Genomic DNA, 24510 nt, shown 5'->3' on the forward strand with positions numbered 1-24510 from the left:
GGAAGATCCCACATGCCACGGAGCAACTAAGCCCATGTGCCACAACTACTGAGCCCGCATGCCACAACTACTGAAGCCCATATGCCTAGAGCCCGTGCTCTGCAATAAGAGAAGTCACGGCAGTGAGAAGCCCATGCACTGCAACAAAGACCCAATGCAGCCAAAAATAAATAAATTAATTAATTTTTAAAAATGTCCTGGAGATAGATGGTGATGATAGTTGCACAACAGTGTGAATGTACTTTAATGTCACAGAACTATACTCTTCTTTGTTTATTGAAGTATAGTTGATTTACAAAGTTGTGCTAGTTTTGGGTGTACAGCAAAGTGATTCAGTTATACACACACACACACACATACACATATATATATATATATACACATATATATATTCTTTTGCAGAGTCTTTAGAACTATACTCTTAAAAATGGCTAAAATGGTAAATTTTACATTTTGTATTTTTTACCAAAATTAAAAAAAAAACACCATGATGATCCTATCTGTAATTTGCTGTTTTTGCTTCATTTGATACCATGGCTGTTAATAAAGGTACTCTGTCTGATCATTTAGACATGATTGCAAAGTATTTTACTGTATGAATGCACCATAATTGAGTTCACCAATCCTCTACTGGTGGACAATTAGGCTGCCTCTGATTTTTCTCTCCCCAAAAGACACTGTATTATTCAATCATGTGACATATCAGGTCACACTACATTCCTGATGATCTTTCTTTTGGACTCATTAAGGTCATTCACAAATATTCTGAAAATCTTGCACTTCAGTCAGCAAAATTTCCACACCATTAAAAAATATTTATTAACTACTTTCCCTGTAATATATTAATAATTAATAGCAAAGATAATGATTAATACTTAATTTTAAATATTTATTCAGTACTTGTACACTTTTTTTTTTTTTGGCCGCATCACACGGCACGCGGGATCTTAGTTCCCCGACCAGGGATTGAACCCATGGCCCCTGCAGTGGAAGTGTGGAGTCCTAACCACTGGACCGCCAGGGAAGTCCCAGTACTTGTACACTTTCAAACTTACTACTGAGGAAAAAAGTTAGAAATGTTACTAACTGAACATGACACCATGGGCAAGATTCAAAATACTTAACAAGAGGTGGATAAAGGCACCAATTACTCAGAGGAGAGGCCAGCTGAACAATGGGTCAGCCAGACCAGTTAGCCCTGACTAACCCCAAAGAAACCATGTAACCAGGAGTATGGAGTAATACGGGAGTTCTAAAGCAAAAGTTTCTGAACAGACCCTATCTTTTGTTGGTTGCCCAAAGGAGAGAGAGCATAATTGGGAAAAGAGGAGCCAGGCTCTGGACTGGTAAAGTTCAATACCCCTATGGGACCCGGAAGTGGACAGTCCAGAGGTTCTGTTGGATAAACTGGTCTAGAGCCTAGGAGAGAGATCTGGTGTGCAGATCAAATATACACTTGGAGGTCAGAGCACACAGTTGATCACAAAGACCTTTAAAAGCAGGACTTTCAGACTCTGTGGGTGTCCCCTGTTAATGGCAGAGTCAATTCAGCACGTCTGGAGGGAGACTGAGATTTGCATGTCTGATAAGCTGGTGAGTGAGGCCTATGCTGGTCCCCAGACTACGAAATGAGAAACCAGGTGGCCTGAGGGTGGGTAGAAAAGGAGAGAGAGGGGGACTTCGAAGAACCCTGAACTTCAGGAGAGGATAAGAAGAGGAGGCTGCAACGAAATTGAGAAAGGTAAGAAGAAGTCCAAGAGAGCCTGGGGTCACTGAAGTCAAAGAAGAAAGGAACCATACTGCAACCCTGCTGAAGAGGTACTGAGCCTGTCTTAGTCCACGCGGGTTGTCACAACAAAATACCCCAAACTGGGTGGCTGAAACAGCAAACAGTTATTCTCCCAGAGTTCTGGAGTCTGGAAGTCCAAGATCAGAGTGCCAGCCTGGTTGGTTTCTGGTGAGAGCCCTCTGCCTGGCTTGCAGAGAGCTGCCTTCTTGCTATGTGCTCACGTGGCCTCTCCTTGGTGTGTATATGGAGAGAGAGGTATTTCTCTCTCTTCTTCTTTTTTCTTTTTTTGCGGTACGCGGGCCTCTCACTGTTGTGGCCTCTCCCGTTGTAGAGCACAGGCTCCGGATGCGCAGGCTCAGCGGCCATGGCTCACGGGACCAGCCGCTCCACGGCATGTGGGATCTTCCCGGACCGGGGCACGAACCCGTGTCCCCTGCATCGGCAGGCAGACTCCCAACCACTGCGCCACCAGGGAAGCCCTCTTCTTCTTCTTATAAGGAAACTAATCCTGTCACGGGGTTCCACCCTCATGACCTCATCTAAGCCTAATACCTCCCAAAGGCCCTACCTTCTTTTTTTTTTTAATTAATTAATTTATTTATTTATTTTTGGCTGCGTTGGGTCTTCGTTGCTGCGCGTGGGCTTTCTCTAGTTGCGGCGAGCAGGGGCAACTCTTCGTTGGTGCGTGGGTTTCTCATTGTTGTGGTTTCTCTTGTTGCAGAGCATGAGCTCTAGGCGTGTGGGCTTCAGTAGTTGTGGCATGTGGGCTCAGTAGTTGTGGCTCGCGGGCTCTAGAGCGCAGGCTCAGCAGCTACGGAGTGCGGGCTTAGTTGCTCCACGGCGTGTGGGATCTTCCCAGACCAGGGCTCGAACCCGTGTCCCCTGCATTGGCAGGCGGATTCTTAACCACTGTGCCACCAGAGAAGTCCCGGCCCTACCTTCTAAGACTATCACATTGGGGGTTAGGGCTTCAACATATGAATTGGGGGGGCACACAAACATTGCATCCCTAAAAGTGCCCACTGGACTTTGTGTAAATGTAAAGATACCCCGTAGGTGTCTGGCAGCAACTTCATTGGATGATGTGATTACTTGAGGGTACACAGATTCATTATGACAACCCAAGACCACTGCTGTAATACTCATGACCTGTCAGCACTCTCAGGCTCCCCCAGGTTGAGAATGCTGAGCCCCTGGCTTGGCAGAATTGCTGTGTCCCGGCTCAATGCAGCACCCTCGACATAGAGGAGAAGGCAGGAGCTCCTGGGTGCACATGCCAGGAAGCTCCTGAAACAGGAGTCTAGGCCACAAACATTCACATCTCTAATGCCTATTAATTTGCTAAAAACAGTCCCCCTGGGCACTACAGACTTAACAGAACAGTCAGAGTCAGAGGGCTCGAATCCCTGCCGGCAGCCTGCATTTTCTCTCTCTGAAATTACCAATTTTGCTTCACTTTACAGGCCCAGCAGAAGTTCTATTTGTGGAAACTGAAAATAAGTGCAGTCACAAATGCTTCTTATCCCCATATTCCCACAAGAAGCTCAAAGAAAAGGCACATGGTTTCCCAGGTCCAAGCTCCCAGGCTTGTTATTCTAGTGACCTCATCAGTCACTCTGCAGAAAGCCCTGCAGAAAACCAGGCCTGCAAGAGCCCTGCTCCCCATAGAATGGCTTCCTGGGGGAGTTCCCAGCTCAGCTCACAGCTCTCTGGCCCCGGCCATGGGATCCACTGACTAGGGCGGTCATAAACTGCACTCAGCCATCATGAGTTAACCTCAGAAAGTCATCACAATCAATACAATGAGAGATGGGATTTTCCACAATGCTTTACTTTCAATTAAAATTAAAATTAAATAAACTAGGTGCTGCCTTGTAGAGCCAATGATATTTTATAATTGCAGTTATTTGGCAAATTAAGGCAAAAGACCAAGCAGAATGCCAAGAAGAAGCTACCTTGACTTATATATTATAATTACAACAATCTTGCTTATCCAGAATATTAGCTAGCTATGTGACAAAGGGCTAAAAGCTAACAAAACTGAAATCTGTGCAATTTATTCACAGGAACACATCAATGCATCTTATTCATTTATTTATACTCTAGAGATAATTCTAACTGGCCTAATTATTTGTTTTTCAAGGCAGCAACAAATTAGAATGTAAACTTCAGGGCAGGGACTTTTGTCTCTTTTGTTCACTGATACATCCCTGACACCAAGAACAGAACTCAAGTATCTGATGGATTGTGAGAGAATGAACCTTTACATGTTCTCCTCAGTTGTATAGCCCAGACCCACCCTACTATGTCACAACTCAGCTACTTCACACTTGAGCCCCAAAGACCTCTGATTTTGCAACCCCTGGTTTAAGTGCTATGACAGACCATTGGCTTGTAAATGGACATTCTAAGCAACTAATACAATTTCTTGTATGAATAAAAATATTCCCTCTGTGATCTTGTTTCCACTGGTTATTTGCTTAGCACCTTGTTTTTACCAAAACAAATGTCCACCTTGTTTCCTACCAGATCGTAAACTCCTTCACACTAGTTATTGAGGCAAATTGGTTGAACTGAGCTGGAAAGGGAAATTTTAGCTCAGTGCCTAACCTTCACCATTTGAAGGCTCTCCAAACTGAACTCCACCTGGAGAGGAATAGAGTCTTGTAAAAAACTGATAAACGGAAACCTCAATTAAAGAGTCAGGAGACCAGAAAGGGGAGCACTTATGCCCTGTGATGGTAACAGAGCTCAACAGCAAGAAGGAAGACTCCTTTCCTGGCAACAGCTCAGCCAGTGAAAGGCCATGGACTCTGTTTACTAGAACCCTGCCAACTTCCTTTTCCCCTCTAAAGAAGAGTTCTCCTTCCCTGGTTGTGAAGGGACTTGCACGTGGCTCACCATGGTTGCAGACCCCAAACTGCAATTCTCTGCTGATCCTGAATTAAACCCATCTTTGCTAGAGAAACATCTGGCAGTCTATTTGTTTTAGGTCAACAGTGTGAGTAATTGTTTTTAATCCCCTCATTACCTGGCATATCATAGGAACAAAGTGGCACTGTAATTTCCCATTTGAAACACAGCACTTTTTTGGATTAACATTCTGTTCAAGTTACAACAGTTCTGTGGCCAATGTGATACTTCCAATAATGGCCAGGAATCCACTAAATCCATGACAGGCCAACAGTTCTTGCTGAGGCCTAATTCAAGAAAAATTCAAATGTTTAAGAGCCATGTTCTTTTTTTTTTTAATTCAAAATGAAAATAGCTTATTGAGTTCTATTGGGAGAATGGGGAGATTAGAAATGTACATTCTCATAACCTAGAACACCAGCTTTATTGAACAGAAGACTCTCACGTCCCTGTCTAAGCGTCTCTAAGAAATAACCCTGCAGAGGTAGTTGGGCAGTTTTCTGATCTTTCATATTTATACAGAACTCTACCATTCACAAAGTGAGTTATTAGGCATTACCCATTCTCCAAATCACTCCTCAAGGGATTGATTACCACATTCCCACAACCCTAAAATAACAGAAATTGTAAGTTACCTCATGGACTTAAAAACAACTTTTCGGGCTTCCCTGGTGGCGCAGTGGTTGAGAGTCCACCTGCCGATGCAGGGGACACGGGTTCGTGCCCCAGTCTGGGAGGATCCCACATGCCGCGGAGCGGCTGGGCCCGTGAGCCATGGCCGCTGGGCCTGCGTGCCTGGAGCCTGTGCTCCGCAATGGGAGAGGCCCGCGTACCGCAAAAAAAATAAAAATAAAAAACAACCAACTACTTTTCAGGAAAAAGGAAAAATTAAGAAACTCCAGGATATTAAATATATGCATCTACTGCTGATCACATCTTATTTCAGAAACATTAAAATGAGAAGGAAAAATAGTGTACCTTAGACTCGGGGAAACTGAGACTAGAATCTTCTGATGTTCAAGTGACTTGCCCAAAGTTGCTCGATGATTTGCCTACAGGGCCAGGGCTAGGGCATCTTCATTCTTTCATGCAACAGTAGCTGAGCACCAATACATGCAGGCGCTGGAAAAACAGAGATGAGCAGAGGCAGCCCGGGCCGTCCTCCCCACCTCTTACTGTCAGGGGCTCTGCTCTCTGCTTGGGCAAGGCAGGACAGAGCAAGGCAGAAAGCCAGAGCAGCACAGATAGCTCTCCTTTCTCAGAAGAGTTGGCTGCCAGGACACTCCGTTGCTGCTAAACCTGGGAGTACCTTGGTTCCCAGAGCCCAGCCCTCCAGCAGCCTCACCCAGGTACATCCCGGAGAGGACAATGCGTTCCTGAGCCCCACCTCTGCCCTCTCAGCAGTTCTGTCTGGCTGGAGACAGGCACGCCTGGCTCCTTTAGGTGATTTGTACCTGAAGAGAAGGTGGCCAGGGGGCACACCCACCAAACTGTTAGCAGTGTAAACCTGGAGCATGGGAGAAGAGGGGGTGCGTGGGGAAGCAGCATGCCCTTTATTCCCTTCTGTAAAGTCTAAATTATTCCAGAGGTGATTTTGAGAATGCAAATCTGGAAAAAAAAAAAAAAAAAAAAACAAGAAAAGCAAATCTAAAATATGCAATTTGGACATAGAAAGATTTGGGTTGAAATCCAGGCTCTCCCATTGACTTGCTGTGTAACCATGTCTCCACTGTCTACCCACTTCACAGCGTTGTTCTAAACGATTTAGTTGCTGCCGCTGGACCCTATCCCCGTCCCCGCCTCCACAGTCCTGGTCACACTATGTGGTCAGTCTGTTAATGGGTTCTTCCAGGGCAGGGGTGGTCCCACTCTTTGCTTTTTCCTAATATCATACATGACACATTAGTCTTTCAAATTACTTGGGGAAACACATAGGCAGAGAACACTATTTATATCATATACGGTCTACTCGCAACTATGACTTTTGCAGGAGGGGCATTATCTTTTTTTTTTTTGCGGTACGCGGGCCTCTCACTGCTGCGGCCTCTCCCGTTGCGGAGCACAGGCTCCAGACGCGCAGGCTCAGCGGCCATGGCTCATGGGCCCAGCCGCTCCCCGGCATGTGGGATCTTCCTGGACTGAGGCACGAACCCATGTCCCCTGCATCGGCAGGCGGACCCTCAACCACTGCGCCACCAGCAACTATGACTTTTAAAAATCTGCTTAAGAATAGCGGCAGTTCCTTCCTCTGACTTTCTGTTGCTACATAGCTTCATTCATCAATGTATCTTGTGGGCGGTGGCAAGACCTGGGGAGAAGTATTTTAGGAATTGTTGAAAGAATTACACTGGGTCATACGAAGGAGTCTCTCTACTTCCTCCTCAAAACCGATAACAAATACTCCATGTTCATACTGCATCAACAAAAAAACAGTATCTCTCACTTCATCTTTCCCATCAGTTTACTCACAGAATGTCTAAGAGTATAGCAGAGGTCCTAGCATGAGGGCCAGAACCATGAATAAAAAGCAGATGTGTCTGAAAAACAGGCCTTCGGGGAGTCGATCTGCAAGCAGATCAAGAGGCCTCATGAGCAGTAACTCACACTAAGGGGAGGATGAAGCAAGATGCACAAGTTGAGTTTCTCCCCTGCACTTGACAACTAATGGGGAAGAATTGACATAGGCTGGATTTCCTCAAAATCCAGTATAGGTTAAGCAATTCAAACACTATTTTTATTATAATTGCAAAGGGGGCCTGGGGAAAAGTAAGTTATGTGGTATCAGACAGAACAGTTCAGATTTTCTGGAAATATTTTATGATCCCAGGCATAAAAAACAGCAGAATGGAAAAACACATAATCCCCCAAAACATTACAAGTGTGACATTTCCACCACACAAAAGCCTTCCATGAACTGATCAGGCAACTCATATAAAAATTTCAAACTCTCACCCAGCTATTCTCCTTCAAAGAAACTACCATAAGGATATAAACCAAAATACAGAAAAAGTTCACTCCACAATGATGTTCAAAGCAGGGCAACGTGCGACATCAAAAAAATGATGCCCCACACTTATTGACTTCATTACCTGATAGGTCTCTGGACCGCAAAGCCTCAATACAATACAAATTCAGTCTTGACCTCTTCATGAGGCTCAGATGACACAAAATATACAAGAACCTGAGAAACATTTGTAAATCCCTTTACTATTTCAAAAGCATAAATATGCACAAAGCTTATACCTGGGGAAAGAAAGGAACGGTGAAAAGAAAAGCATCACGTGTTCTAAAAGTACACATACACACAAGTGTTTTGCAAATCTCCAGAGCTGTGAGCCCTGAACTAGTGAGCAAAAGACAATCAGTGGCAGATAACAGAGAAATTGTCAGGGGCCTCACCGCCAGCTGCCACTATTCAGTCACAAAGCCCAAGGAAAGGGCAGTGACCCAACCCTTGCCAATGACTTGAGGAAAAGTCTTTAGGGAGATCCTGGGAAAGTTTTCCTCATTACCGAGGAGACACGAAAACACAGCTTCTCCCCTTCCACTGTATGTCTCCTATCTTGATATGACCCTTCATACTATTACCCATCTCAGGACAATGAGGGGAGTCTAGCTGAGAACGAAACCAACACAGGGCAGGAACAAAACCAAAAGAATCACAAAGAAACAAACTCAGAGCCAGACATTCTGCTCCTGGACTTTCTACTACACAAAGGAATTCTTTTCCTTACTAGTAAAGTCATCCCAGGTTAGAGTTTCTGTTCCTTACACCCCAAAACATCCTACCTGATACATTATCTACATGTGCCACTTATATATCAGACCCAGCTCACATATTTTTTTTTCCCTATGTGGTAGCTCCATAATTTCACATGTGGGGATTTCTAAGCTTCCATCAGATGTAATTTTGATTTCCTGAAATCCTAACTGGGCAGAAGAAAAAGGGAGACAGAGGTATGCACAGCTGTACAAAGGGAACACATTCGGCTGGTTCCCATCACACGGCTAACTATAGAAGCAGAGGACACCACAGTGAGTCTCACTGAAGCTTCTGGCCCCTCTCCCATGACCCCCACCCCCATATATCACAACAAAGCTCGACATCTGGAAGCCCAATGATCTTCAGCTGCCTCTCTCTGCCCAGAGAGTATTGTACTGCACACGACCAGGAGAAAAAAAGAGGAGGGAGAAGGAAGGGGAAGAGGAGATTTCATCAGAGCACGTAGTCTTTTCTTTCCAGGGTGATAATGGCAATTTGGCTAAAACACCCAAAATTGCTTGTGAAATGTACTGTCTTGTCAATTAACACTTCAAATTCTTTTTTCAAAAATTACAGTGCAAAATAGAAGCTATTCAACTGTTCTTTGACAATGTTCTACTGAGATCACTGAGTGATTTTTATTGCATGCCAGGTGTCAGCTAACCTTCTGTATCTTTCCCTAAAACCATAACACACTTGAGTTGTAGCTTTCTAAAGTCTAGACCAGTCCTTGGGGCTTCTCGGAACCATCCTCCCAGGAGAAGCAGGGTCTAGTCAACATCTACCCAACATCTCTGCGGATGTCAACCTTGACCTTGACCTCGTGAGATGTACCTCCAATCCACTTGAGTCATGTCCTCCCAAAGCCACACCATCAACCTATCATCACCTGTGCCTACCCTCACTTCTGAAATGCAGGGTTGTTGTGAGAATTAAGCATCCCTCTCTAAGCCCAACTTTCCAACCTCCCCAAGTCTCCAGCTCCTCAACATCTATTGCTAACCCTGTGTTTTAGTTGTCTCATTTGTAAAATTAGGATAATAATTCCATCTTTACAGAGTTGTTGCAAGAAATTAGTGAGTTAATATATGCAATTTTAACAATGCTTAGAACATAAAAAGTGTCCAAAACTATTGGTGCCAGTTACTATTTTAGAGAGATTTGGGGCCTCTGGATAGGATTTCCCTCTATTTCCTTTCCTTCAGTTATTCTTCCAGTTTATTCACATCCATGTGCATCCTTATTTCTTTTCTGCCTTTCTCAAAGAAAGATGTGTCCACTTATATTTAATTTTTCTAGTTAATATCCCCCTCCTCTTTTCTATATTTTGAACCTAGACCTTTACACTGGGTCTTCTTTAGCCTATAAATTTACTCAAGTGTCTCTCATCTTGAAAGCAGAAAGGAAGAATGGGAGAAAGGAAAGAAGGGGACATAAGGAGAGAGAAGGGGCAAAAACTACCCTCCAGCCTTGCCACTCTTTCCAACGACCAACAATTGCTTTCTTCCCTTCACACTCCCAGCCTCTTAAGAGCCTGTCTCCTCACCCCTGTCCTCATTCCCACCACCATGGAATGGAATTTGCCACCTGCCCTCCATACACACCATGCAAGCTATTTTTGACATTATCACCAATGGCTCCTAATTGCCAGGGGTAGCTCGGTCATCCTTCATTAACTGACCTCTCTGTAGCATCTGGCACTGCTGACTTCTCTCTCATTACTGAACTATTTCTCCCCTGAATTTCCATGACTGGAGTCTCTCCTGTTGAGCCTTCCTCCCCTGAGACCTGTGCTTCTTACTTCTTTGGCTAGATCCTTCTTCCTCGGACCACTCATTAGCCATTGTGCCATGTATTCATTCATTCAACACATGTACTGAACACTTACCGAAGGGCGGGTACCATGACAGCTGCTGGAACCAGCTAAGCAGGGGCAGCTGAAACACAACTCCAGAGGGCACTACTCATGGTGAGACACAACGACTCAGACATCTGAGTGGTCCTTTCTGAAGTCGTGTGTGGCAGTGACACGACTCGGGCCCTGCCCTCACACTTGGTATAGTGAAAAAGAACATGTAACTAGACAATCAGAGGACAAAAAGAAAGGTACAGTGACCACGGTAGAATGTGAACACACCCTAGTTACTCTCCACAATTTTTTGATCCATTTCACACTTCACTCCTCACACACTCCCCAGGTAATTACATCCCATCATGTGATTTTAACTGAACCTAGTAGCCGATGATGCCCCAATTTTGTATTATTTGCACAGAATATCATATTGCCTACCAAACATCTCTACCACATGCCCTAGAGGGCATCAAGCACCAAAAATATAAATAAAGCAAAAGTCTTACCATGAGGCATTAATCATTTCCCATCTGTACCACTTCAGCAGACCCCCTGGTTTATCACCCTCTTGGACTTTTCTTCAAGCACCATTAAGAGTTACTTGTTTGAAACACAAGTTAATTTTATCACCAAACCCCCAGTCCTACCTAAATCCCCTGTGTAAAAGCTTTCAAGGATTACTCTTAGTGGCCAAAGCAAAATTGAAACTCCTTCTACCTTAGTGTAATACACAAGACCCTAAATGATCTAGCTCCTGCCTGCTCTTCTGGCATCTACGTAGCCACATACGTACCCTGCACGTCAGCCACCCCAAACCACCCTGAAAAACCATGTGGTTCCTTCAATCCACAGTGTCCTTTCCCACCTCATTGCCTTTGTACCTATTGTTCCTGCTGCCTAGAACGCCCTTCCTCTGGTTGTTCACCTCATGAATTTCTACATTTAATTGTTTGACCAATCTAGGCAGAGTTAAGTTCTTCTGGCTCTAAACTCCCATAGAAAGCAGTCACTACTGGGACTTATCACAGTGCAGTGATTCTTTATTGATACACCTGTCTCCCCTAGGATAGCGTAAGCCTTTGAGTAAGGACCCTGCCTATTCTCTGTGGGCCTTCAGCATCGCGGGCAGCATCTAGCACGTGCTGGGTAGTCAGCCTGGTGAAGAGGTAAACTCACTGAGTTATTTTAACATTGTTTAATCACATGATTATTTTATTTATTTATTTACTTATTTATTGCGATACACGGGCCTCTCACTGTTGTGGCCTCTCCCGTTGTGGAGCACAGGCTCCGGATGCGCAGGCTCAGCGGCCATGGCTCATGGACCTAGCCACTCCACGGCATGTGGGATCTTCCCGGACCGGGGCATGAACCCGTGTCCCATGCATTGGCAGGTGGACTCTCAACCACTGCGCCACCAGGGAAGCCCCCACAGTATTTTTTAATTAGGGACTTTAAAGGTAATTAATTGTCTTTCATCAAATGTCTCTTCCCCAGAAAAGACTATTTAAGATTACTAAAACTATAACAGGCTAAACTGAAATTTTACCTTAATATACAGTAACCTGTCTTTGGAACCAATTAGGTATACTATTATGCAAGAATTTATAAAGAAAGCAGAATGTGCCAGGACACTTCTGAGATGCCAATTTGGGGGATCAAATGACTCAATGTCATTTGAAATTTTAGTTAGACCTTCATTTCTAATAAAATTAGAATATATGGGACTTCCCTGGTGGTCTAGTGGTTAAGACTCTGTGCTCCCAAGGCAAGGGGCCTGGGTTCGATCCCTGGTCAGAGAACTAGATCCCACATGCCGCAACTAAAGATCCCTCATGCCACAACTAAAGATCTCGCATGCTGCAACGAAGATCCCATGTGCCACAACTAAGACCTGGTGCAGCCAAATAAATATTTTTTTTAAATTAGAATATATGGTTGGCTATATTTTATTTTATTTGAATGTGGAAGATAATCAAAGAAGTCAACCTAAAGAAGTAAAAAGGAATAACCCATAGTAGAAGATAAGGTAAAAAGGATATATACATTTATATGAATATGTATAACTGAATCACTTTGCTGTACATCTGAAACTAATACAACATTGTAAATCAACTATATTTCAAGAAAAAAATTTTAAAAAGAAGTAAAAAGAAGAGGAAAATATGTGGGGCTTAATTTTTGATACAATGACCAGTCCCTTTATCATTGGAACACCCTTACTAGTATGTAAAATATTTTTGACAGTATCTTATTTATATCCATTTATTTATTCTTTACCCACATACTTTGACTTTTTCTAAGATGTTTATGAGTTTTTTAATTAAGTTCTCACTGTTGCCTGGTAAGCCTTGTAACTAAAGTTGCCAAATAGCTAGCCAGCATGGAGGGCAGGGTCTGTGTCAGTGAAACGAAATGAAGCTTGGACCCTGGTGGAATGGACCTTACCCCTGGGTTCACTGGGATTACAACCAGAACCTGACAGTCACTGCTCTGATTACAAAAGAGAGAACAAAGACATGGGGGAGATATCTGGCTTTTAAAAGTCAAGAAACCACAATACTTCTTAAATCATTTTATGCCAAAAATACCACAATGGCTGTCTACACTGCCAAATCCACTAGCTAACCACTCAAGTTTATCTTCTCATTCTGCACCTCAATATGCGTATGGAAGAAGCCCTATAGTTTTGTTCAGGATATAGGATTTTTGAAGAGTGGGAGAACTTCCTTGGCTGGTTCCCACACCCTGTGCTCTGACCCTACCAGGCTACCTCACCCACCCACATATACACTCGTGTTCCAACTCTTCCAACAGTTATGCACGAGCATATGTGGGGAAACAGCAAATTAAAATATAAAAAGGAAACATCACTGACCAATGTGTACTGGGTTAACGTGAGTACAGAAGAGGGTACCTGACCTAGCACAGCTACTCCTCGGCATTTTATCTTTGACCCGTTACACTCTCTATAAACACTCCCCATGGGTAATTACACTTACACACACACACACACACACACACACACACAACTTAAACTGAGTCTCTATGCTGATGACTACCAATCTATATTTCTTGCCCAGAATATGTAACTGCTCATTTGGCTCTCTCTCCCCACAAGCATGAAGGATATAAAGTTAATAAGACCCCAAGTCTTCCCATGCTTTTTTCAACACAGATGCACAGTAGCAGCTAGAAATAATTAGGAGCTACCAGAACCATATAAACCAAATTTGGCAGGGAAGGAAAAGCAGAAACTTAGAAACATGTGGCCTAGGCATTTACAAACTTGTTTTTGTCAAGAAATCCTTTGTTCAAATAAAATCTTACTTGGAAACCCAAAATGTGAAATCAAGAATAGCCCACCTGCTCAGGTTGCAGAAAAAACCACCGAAAGGAACCCTAAGCTGGACGCTGGACTCTTCCTGCCCACATTGTCCCCATGCCCCGGAACAGCCCCTGAGGCTCCTTGAAACTCTCAGAAATCTGCAAAACATAGTTCAAAAACTACTGGTCAAGATCCATGAAGGTGCTATTTTCAAAACAAAAATTAACAGCTTAAGCACAGTTTGGGAAAGCTAACTGGTAACCATGCATGAGAATTTCCATGCATATTAACAGATGCACACTATATATAAAATAGGTAACCAACAAGGACCTACAGTACAACACAGGGAACGAACTATACTCACTATTTTGTAATAACCTATAACGGAAAAGAATCTGAAAAAGAATGCGTGTGTGTGTGTGTGTGTGTGTGTATAACTGAATCACTTTGCTGATTCAACAATACAACATTGTAAATTAACTATACTTCAATAATAAATAAATGAATAAATAAATAAATAAAAGAACAAATGTCACTAAAAATAAAGTTGGTTCTGAGTAGCAAGAGCTAGGTTGGTCTTTTTCAGGTCCTATGTCAACCACTTCACCACATTTTCTCAAAGACAGTAAATCCCAATGACAAGGAAAAACCTAAAATTAGTCATATTTTGTTTAAGTCACATAAGGCCAAGTTTAAACTGCTATCTTTATTATAATATCTTTCTTATATAAAGTCCTATATTTTTGAAATCAATTTGGTACAATTAAATAAAAGGAAAAGTATCCTTTTATTTAAAGATTTATTTTATTTAAGAGGCAAATTTGAGCATTAGGATTAACAACTCAGTCAACTTAAGAAAACACATAATAAATAAGGACATATCTGTAAGTTATTATAGAGGAAACACATTGTTGTACAGGAAAACCCCAACTTACTGTCCTCAAGAAACAGACCTATATGACACCACAATCATCAAAAACATGAAACAAGGTGGGCAACTGATTGGTTGGTTGACGGTCATGATACCAGATTTGGTTGCTTTGGTTACTTTGATACTGTACACACATAAGCTCAGTGAATCTCACAGGGGGGAAAAATGAGTGGAAATTCACTTAACCCTTAGAAAAGCTTCCCATTTACTTAGTGGACACTGTATAGAGAAATTACAAAAATCCAATATCGTGTTTAATTTTTTCATCGTAAAAAAGACACTATAACAGTGATTTGTTTCAATAACATTTATTCTGAAAAAGCATAAAATGATTAAGTGTTATATAGATTGGTGGCTCTCAACCCTGGCTGCACATGAGATTCACCAGGGGAGCTTTAAAAATTCCTGATGCCCTGGATCTGTCCCAGAGCTACTGAATCAGAATTTCTGAGGGTGGCTTTTGGCACCAGTAGTTTCCCTTCCTTCCCCAGGTTATTCTAATGTATCACCAGGCTTGAGAGCCATTGATATAGTCTTGCATCAACTGATCAACTCAGTTGTCAAACACCAACATGAACAAACCATTCCTTTTTGATAGCAGTGATGCCTGTGAGTTGGGCTCCCCTGGCTCATGACTAGTTAATAATGATGGGTAAGGCTGCTTTCTGCTAGCTGTCTTGTTGACCCATATCTGACCGAAGAGGTTGCATTCCCTTCTCCTTTAAAGCAGATCTAACTTTGTTGTGAGTGTGGGTTTGGGGTTTTTTCTTTTTTTGGTCGTTCCTTCATGGGCTGTGAATGTCATTGTTTTGATATAGGTTTAGAGAACTGAAATTGCTATTTCAAGAAATACAACTGGTTTTGGTAGATAAATATGAGCTTACTTCCATGGAAAGTATTTCATCAAAAAAAAGTAGAATTACAAAATAAGTAATTGTGGCCTTAACCTGTAATATGTTAAGTAAACCAGAAAATGGTGAATTGTGCTCAGAAATATTTTGAAATTTATAAAGTCTACAAGTGATGACGTATTGGTAGAGTTAAGATTTTATGTTGCTACTTTGTTTACATATATGAACCAGGGAGCTATAAGACAGCTTGGGGAAAAATGGGTTGTGATTTTTTATGGTGATTTAGAAGACTGAAAACTAGGTTCCGGCCTCCTCTACAATCATAAGGGACTAATATTACATCCATAAGACAGGCTCATAAACATGGAATTTCTCTCCAGAGCCAGAGAAATGAGCCATTTTCAAGATATGCTAGGGTACCCTAAGAAGTTGAAACATTAAAAGCTCTCTTAACTGAAGCAATCGAAGTCAGTAAAAGCAGAGAGTCAAAAAGATGATACATCATGTTTCAAACATTTTATTTCAATTTTAGTCACATAAATAAAAGTAAAATCATTCACTAATCTTTGGGTGCCAGGTCATGACTGCAGTTCTGTGTTGCCTTTGTTGGTTAAACCTCACCCAGATTTCCTCCTTCCATTTCTTAAAGGCACTTGTGAAAAAACCTGAGGGCAAAATCTCCCTAGTTTTTTTTTTACTATAGTTTCCAATCTTTTATAGCTCTGTATTCCATACCTGGGGAGCAGTAGTTTGTTGATTTTTTTTAAATTTAGCCTTTTAAAGTATATAATTCAGTGGTTTTTAGTACCGTCACAATGTTGTAAAACCAAGACTACTGTCTAATTCCAGAACCCAGCCATCACCTCAAAAAGAAACCCTGTACCTACTGCCTTCATTCTCAATTCCCCCTACCCCATACCCTGGCAACCACAAATCTACATTTTGTCTCTATGTGTTTGCCTATTGTGGATATTTCATATAAATGGAATCACAAGGTGTGGTCTTTTGTGTCTGGTTTCTTTCACGTAACATGTGCTCATGGTTCATCCAGGTTGTAGCTGCTGATATTGTTTTTTAATATGGCTTATTTTTATGAGTCTATATGGCCATCAACTTTGTTTTCATAGAAATAGCATTCCTTTTTGGCACTCCCATTATATCAGTTTATGTAATATTTAATTAAATCACGAAATTACAAGAGCAAGTATTAATAAAATAAACAAGACTGTGACCAAACACCACGGTAAGCGTGCACCTGAGCTGATAAAAGCAAAGTACACCCATTTATTATGATGACAGTTATTTGCCACAGTGGTCTCTGAGCTCTGAGCAACAACGGGTTCGTGTTTCAGAGGGAAACACGGTTAAGCACCAGTTAAGCCCATGAGCCGTTTTAGTGTTGGTGGATACTCCGTTACCTAGGACGGAGCGGTATGCATGCAGAGGGTGTAGAGGTGATAAGTGTCTATTAGACAACCCAACACAACCTCAACTGTCCCCAAAAGAAAGTCTTCTATACATCTCCTTCTTCAAAAGAGGCAAGGATGTGTTCCCATAAAGATAGGTATACCCTCCTGCCTTTATAAAAGCTTTACCATCCTATTTATCTTTCGAGAATCAGCTCAAACGTGTCCTGCTCTATAAATTCTTCCCTAAGCCTTGACTCCCCAGAGTGTGTACATGCTCTCTCTCCTTCAATTTCCAACATACTTATCTATCTCTTACAGTGCTTATAACTGGTATTACATAGCTAGTTAAACAATGTAGTTTCTTCCGTATGAGGCTGTAGGCTGCTTGTGTTTTTATATCTCCTACAGCCACCAGCACAGGAAAAGAGGGGCTCGGGACACGATCTTTGCGCAAATCTGTAATAAGAAGTTCAAGAAATATTTATTAAGTAAATAATGAATGAGCACATTGATTAAATGATTAAGTAAAGGTGTGTAACTTCCTACCTGGCTATAGAGCAATGCACCTCTTTCTTCAATGTGCAGTAAGGAAGGAAGATGAGAATCTGATGGGGCTGAGCAGTAGGCAAAGGAAGAAAATCAACTCCTCTGGGTGCCTAGCTGCTATCAGAAATCATGACTCTCCTCCACGTGTTCAACAGAAATCACTTTCAAATAGGACATTGTTAGATAATGGCACTTCCTGATGTCCTCTGACGTAGAACAAATTAAAAACAGAGAGAAAAATCTTTGCACTCAAAACATCCCATTGTCTTCAAGTGTGGATTTGGTTTTTCTCAATTAAATTATTATACCACTTGAATGGGTTTTTAGATATCCTAGAAACTACTCATAAGAACATAGCTTCCAAATTGGCGATTTTTAAAAGCAAAGCCATGGGTTAGGTAAGGAATGCATAAACAACCCCCAAAGCGGCGCTGAATACTTTTTTTTGGCCGTATACGAATGAAAAACTGCCGAGTTCATTTTGATAATCCTTCGTTAAAAACAATAAACATGCCTGAGCTTGCAAACCATGCCGTTCTGAAGAAAAAGCTATTGAGAAAAGTAGAAAATGCTTAAAACTGCGATGTCTGATTAAAAGGAAAAACCTCTGTGGTAACGGATTTACCAGTAAGTCACAACACTGTGTCTCCTATTAATATGGAGCAGGGGACAAAATGTAAAGTGAGACAAAATAAAAGCAGAACACCATCTTCATAAATAAATAAGAAGCTACATCTTAAAACTAATACAATTACAGTCCGCAACACTGACACAGGGGCACCAACACAATTGAGAAAACGAATCCTCCCATGCTTCATTAAGTTCAATGTCACCACAATGATGTCCTTGCATTAAAGGAAGTGTAATTTCAGGGAATCCGAATGAATATACATAAAAATAACCAAGTGTGGGAATTTCTATTCACATAGAGTTCACGTATGTCAGTTCATAAAAGTTAAAGTAACTTTAACTGAATTTATTTCTGTGTTTGTTTTTCACTGATTATAAAATCAGCAGAATCACAGTATTGGAAGGAAGATAATTTCGAATATTTACATTCATTTCCCTACTTAAAGCAAAACTGAAATTCTCTTCTATCTGCCAAACAAAATCCTGGAAAAATTCTAATGAATTAATTGTAACTTGAGGACCACAGGATCAAAGTTCTCTGTTCTGTTCACTGACATACCTCAAGTGCCCAGAACAGCACTGGGCACATAGTAGGCACTCAATAAATACCTATTAAATGAAAGTAAATTGAAAGACATAAAAAATGTGCAATGTAATGCTAAATGCTAAATAAGTCTGTTTAAAATTCCTTTCTCAGCTCTGTTATAGGTTATGGTGTTAATCATAACACACAAATTGTCTTCATATAATCCACTTTTCTCAAGCTGGCTCCAAAGTCACAAATCACACTTTTAACTCTAACCAATCACCACCACAGGGAGGTAAGAATCGGAAAAGACTCCAAAGAGAGATGAGGGTAAATTTCATCCATATGTTTTGATTTTGATTACTTTTCTTCTCCTGGAAGTTCATCTGGGATGTATCCGCATATTCATCTTTGTATTATTATTTAAAGACATGTATTTAAGAATGTGTTGGGCTTCCCTGGTGGTGCAGTGGTTGAGAGTCCGCCTGCTGATGCAGGGGACACGGGTTCGTGCCTTGGTCCGGGAAGATCCCACATGCCGTGGAACGGCTGGGCCCGTGAGCCGTGGCTGCTGAGCCTGCGCGCCCAGAGCCACAGAGGGAGAGGCCACAACAGTGAGAGGCCCACGTACCGCAAAAAAAAAAAAAAAGAATGTGTTATTTAAAATTAAGGTTTGTATTTTTTTAAATTATACTACAAAGGTGGTTTGACTAAATCAACCTCTCATTTATTTCAGAATCCCACCAGCTTAAAAATAAATAAATAAAAAATAAGAACAGGAAAATGACATGATTAGGTGATTCTAGTCATCATTTTTGCTCAAAAACCCTGGAAGCAATATGCTTTGAAAATTGAACGGAGTTGGAAGGAGAGGGCCTGGATTCTGGTGTTGGCTCCATCACCAAAGAGCTTAACCAATCCTTGCTAACAGGAAACTGAGCTTCCCAGGCTGTAAGGTGAAGAGTTTGACAAGATGACCTCTAAAAACCTGTACAATTTCCAAGATCCTGTGATTATAAGTGACCAAATCCAGTCACTTAATTACTACTCCCTGGGAGGGTCAGACACCATTGGCTTAGTTTGACATGACATTTATAGGGGGAGAGGGGAGCAAACTATGCAGGGGCAGTTGATTTGAAAAGCTAGTGATCTCGGGGGATTTCCCTGGTGGCACAGTGGTTAAGAATCCACCTGCCAATGCAGGGGACATGGGTTCAAGCCCTGGTCCAGTAAGATCCCACATGCTGCGAAGCAACAAAGCCCATGCGCCACAACTACTGAGCCCGTGTGCCACAATTACTGAAGACCAAGCATGCCTATAGCCCGTGCTCCGCAACAAGAGAAGCCACTGCAAGAAGCCCACGCACTGCAAAGAGTAGCCCCCGCTCACGCCAGCCAGCAGCGAAGACCCAACACGTCCAAAAAAAAAGCTAGTGATCTCCGATACCCTTGGACATAGTGTGTTTCTAAATTTGGAGGATCTGAAGACTTTCCTCCAGGGTTAAGCTGACTGGGGCACCAGAATGCCCAGCTCTCAGCAAAGAAAAGGTAAGATAAACTAATTAGAGTCCCTTCAAGAATGGAAGGGTTGCACTACTGGGCATGTACCCTGAGAAAAGCATAATTCAAAAAGAGTCATGTACCACAATGTTCATTGCAGCTCTATTTACAATAGCCAGGACATGGAAGCAACCTAAGTGTCCATTGACAGATGAATGGATAAAGAAGATGTGGCACATATATACAATGGAATATTACTCATCCATAAAAAGAAACGAAATTGAGTTATTTGTAGTGGGGTGGATGGACCTAGAGACTGTCATATAGAGTGAAGTAAGTCATAAAGAGAAAAACAAATACCGTATGTTAACACATATATATGGAATCTAAAAAAAAAAAAAGGTTCTGAAGAACATAGGGGCAGGACAGGAATAAAGATGAAGACATAGAGAATGGACTTGAGGACACGGGGAGTGGGAAGGGTAAGCTGGGACGAAGTATGAGAGAGTGGCATGGACATATATACACTACCAAATGTAAACTAGATAGCTAGTGGGAAGCAGCCGCATAGCACAGGGAGATCAGCTCCGTGCTTTGTGTCCACCTAGAGGCGTTGGGTAGGGAGACAAGAGGGAGGAGATATGGGGATGTATGTATATGTATAGCTGATTCACTTTTTTATTTTTCCAAAATGCAGAGAAGATTTATTTCGTACAAGAGCATAAAAGACATAAATAGAAGACTGTGTGTGTGTGTGCGTGTGTGTGTGTGTGTGTGTGTGTGTTTTCTGGAAGTGGGGGTCATGGATGTCAGGCCTGGAAATATGTGAGGTAGGAAGTGACGAGACAAGCCAGACCCGTGAGATCAGGTGGGCAAGCCTAGCACCTGAGGTTTGAGCCAGAGAAGGTGGCCTAGTGATCAAGGGACACCCGTGGTGAGCCTGACCCCAGGGCAGTGGTCCTGGTTGTGATTCACTTTGTTATACAGCAGAAACTAACACACCATTGTAAAGCAATTATACTCCAATAAAGATGATTAAAAAAAAAAAAAAAGAATGTAAGGGTCGAACCAGTGCCCTGGCAGGTCCCATCCAACTCAACACTAAAAAAAGAAAAAGAAAAAAAAGTTACAAGAGATTCAGAATGCTGAGTTGTGAAAGCCGAAGGCTAACCAAAGAGCCCTAGGACTTACTGGAATCGTGCTTTTAAATTTTGCTTCAAACACCTTCCGCTGTATCTGCACTACAGGTATCACTGATTTTCTGTGAGGACAAGAAGCAACTAAGAATTTAAGTCAGTTGAAGGTTGTGAGTATTATTACCTGAGGGTGAGGGGAGATTCAAAATAAAGAAATAAATAAGATACACTGGAAACAGAATACAGAAGAAAGGCGGTCTCTCTTGCACGAGAAGTCTGTATTTGGAAAACACAGGAGATGGGGATCAAAGCCGCTCCCGGCCCAGAAACTACCCGAGCGCCGGCCCAGCACCGTCGGGGCAAGTGGGCACGTGTCTCTCCTCTAAACCAACGCGCGCTCCGAGGGACCGGGTTACGGTGGCGGGCTCCCCGCACGTCTCACGAGGCGCTGGGGCGGCGGGGAGCCAAGGGAGAGCCCTCCGCCACCTCTGCCCAGCCCAGACCTAGATCCTGCCGCCGCGCCGCGAAGGATGCCCGGGTCACCTGAGCCACCGCGTCCTCAGCACGGCCGAGCAGGAGATAGGACAGAAGGTGAGCCAGGTGGTTCCTGGGCCCGAGCGCGGGGGATCCCGGCGCCAGAGCGACCGGCGGGAGACTGCGTCCCGGCAGCCCGGCGGGCCAGCCTCCAGCCCTCCGCAGCCCGCCCAGACCCCCCTCTCCGCCTGCCCCCGCCGGGCCCCGCTGCGTGCTCACCTCGCGTGGACCTCTGCAGCCCGGACGGCCGCGTGCACGGACATACCCCCGGGGCGCGCCCACCGTGCCGCGTCCCCGTGCGGTGGCCCCTTCCGGGGCCCCAGCCGCCGCTGTCCGCGCGTCAGAGGCGCGGGGAGCTGACTGGGCGGGGGCGCCGGCGGTGCCGGGGCGGGTGCCCCGCGGGCAGCGCGGGAGGCGGAGAGCGTGGCGGGGAAAATCCCGGCGCTCGGCCTCCGAAATGCACCAGCAAGTTCAGCGTCCCGAGCTCTGCCGTGCACTCCCTGGCCGGCGGGTGAATGGGATTTATCCCTGAGATCCGCTCTACGTGCCGCGGCTTGGTGAGGGGTGAGGGGCGCGCGGGAGGAGGGCCGCCTCGCGGTTATGTAATGGATCAGCCCGCCGTGACCCGAGCCAGCTCGCTCTGGGACGGCCCGACCCTCCCCGGCAACTGCAGTGCGTGCCCCCGCCCTAGGCAAGCAGAGGGGGCCGGGTGTTCTCAAAAAGAACTTTCCCCTGCAGGCTCAAAGAGCAAGCTCTGGAAAAGGAATCCAAGGACTCCCTTAGGTGTATCTGGCAGGGATCTGGACTCTGCCATGCAACCCGTCCCATTTCACAGCACAGGGAACTGAGGCCCCAAGGTGTTTAAAACGCTGTTTCTTATTGTTAGGTGGACCTAGATTCAACTCTCCTGAAAAGCTCGTGACCTTAGGCAAGTTACTTAAATCTCCGAGCCTTTCTTCACCTATAAAACGACGATAATAATAGTGTCCACTTCCTGTGCTTGCTGAAGAAGACAAAATGAATGAGGCGCAGGAGTCCGGTACGTACGTAACACACCCGCAGTAAAAGTTACGGCTGCTGCTTGTGCTGAGGTTCGCCCGACTCTCCAAACGTCGCCCTAAAGTTGGCTGTCTCACTGGCCTAAGGAGCTGCCCGAGGGGCCTTCCTGTAAATTATGCTCCCTGTCAGAAGCAAAGTCTCCGAACTGACTAGGTCTGATTCCAATTTCTTGGGTTCTACATCCTTGCTACTCAACAGCATCGTCATCTGGGACGTTGCTAGAGAGGCAAAATCTCAGGCCCAACCTCAGAGCCGTTTAACAAGAATCCCTAGGTGATTTAGTAGGTTGTACTTCAAAGTTTCAGAGTGAGTAAGACTTTTTGGAAAATTTGACAAGGGGACTAGAAAGTTATGGCGCGGTGGTCACACAATACCTTAGGGTATTTTAAAAATAGACTGCTAAAGACCTTCCTCATTTTACCCTCCCGCTATTTTGTCTCTTTACCCCCTCCCCAGTTTCCTGCTCTTTAACTACAAAATCTGGATTGAGCTCCTCTTTTCACCTGAAGAAAGCTCTGGGTTACATCTAAGTAATGATTAGTGAAGCTACCTCTAAAACACACAGAAGAATTAGCAAATACGAATTGTAAAAGAATTCATTAGCATTGAAAATGTACTTAAAATGTTGAAGCAGCTGCAAGTCTTGAGCTTTCATCTGTGAAGGTCTTTAGGTTAAAGACTTGAACACTTTTGCAGTTCAGAAAAATACTTCTCTTAGTTAAACATTGCTTTGGGTGGTCAAGATGACCCATTTTCCACTTAAATAATGTAGGACAACCAGTTATTTCTTTTTTCTTTTTTTAAAAAATATCTTTATTGGAGTATAATTGCTTTACAGTGGTGTGTTAGTTTCTGCTTTATAATAAAGTGAATCAGCTATACATATACATATATCCCCATATCTCCTCCCTCTTGCATCTCCCTCCCATCCTCCCTATCCCACCCCTCTAGGTGGTTACAAAGCACGGAGCTGATCTCCCTGTGCTATGCGGCTGCTTCCCACTAGCTATCTATTTTACATTTGGTAGTGTATGTATGTCCACGCCACTCTATACTTCGTCCCAGCTTACCCTTCCCACTCCCCATGTCCTCAAGTCCATTCTCTACGCCTGCATCTTTATTCCTGTCCTGCCTCTAGGTTCTTCGTATCCTTTTTTTTTTTTTTTTAGATTCCATATATATGTGTTAACATACGGTATTTGTTTTTCTCTTTCTGACTTACTTCACTCTGTATGACAGTCTCTAGGTCCATCCACCTCAGTACCAATGACTCAATTTCATTTCTTTTTATGGCTGAGTAACATTTCATTGTATATATGTGCCACATCTTCTTTATCCATTCATCTGTCAATGGACACTTAGGTTGCTTCCATGTCCTGGCTATTGTAAATAGAGCTTCAATGAACATTATGGTAGATGACCATTTTTGAATTATGGTTTTCTCAGGGTATATGCCCAGTAGTGGGATTGCTGGGTCATATGGCAGTTCTATTTTTAGTGTTTTAAGGAACCTCCATACTGTTCTCCATAGTGGGTGTATCAATTTACATTCTCACCAATACTGCAAGAGGGTTCCCTTTTCTCCACACCCTCTCCAGCATTTATTCTTTGTAGAATTTTTGATGATGGCCATTCTGACTGGTGTGAGGTGATACCTCATTGTAGTTTTGATTTGCATTTCTCTAATGATTAGTGATGTTGAGCATCATTTCATGTGATGGTTGGTAATCTGTATATCTTCTT

At 43.2% G+C, this 24510-nt stretch overlaps 1 protein-coding gene across 1 annotated transcript in view; it reads right to left on the reverse strand.

The window, feature by feature from the left end:
• SLC16A12 (solute carrier family 16 member 12) overlaps nucleotides 1-22165 on the reverse strand; it is a 92984-nt gene extending 70819 nt beyond the window's left edge. The window contains exon 1 of the mRNA XM_082611560.1: nucleotides 21928-22165. The gene's annotated coding sequence lies outside the window, so the exon portion shown is untranslated. The remainder of the gene's footprint in view (nucleotides 1-21927) is intronic.
• Nucleotides 22166-24510: the final 2345 nt, after the last annotated feature.

This window comes from Mesoplodon mirus (genome assembly GCF_964341445.2).
Source record: "Mesoplodon mirus genome assembly, chromosome: 2".
NCBI classification, from domain to species: domain Eukaryota; kingdom Metazoa; phylum Chordata; class Mammalia; order Artiodactyla; family Ziphiidae; genus Mesoplodon; species Mesoplodon mirus.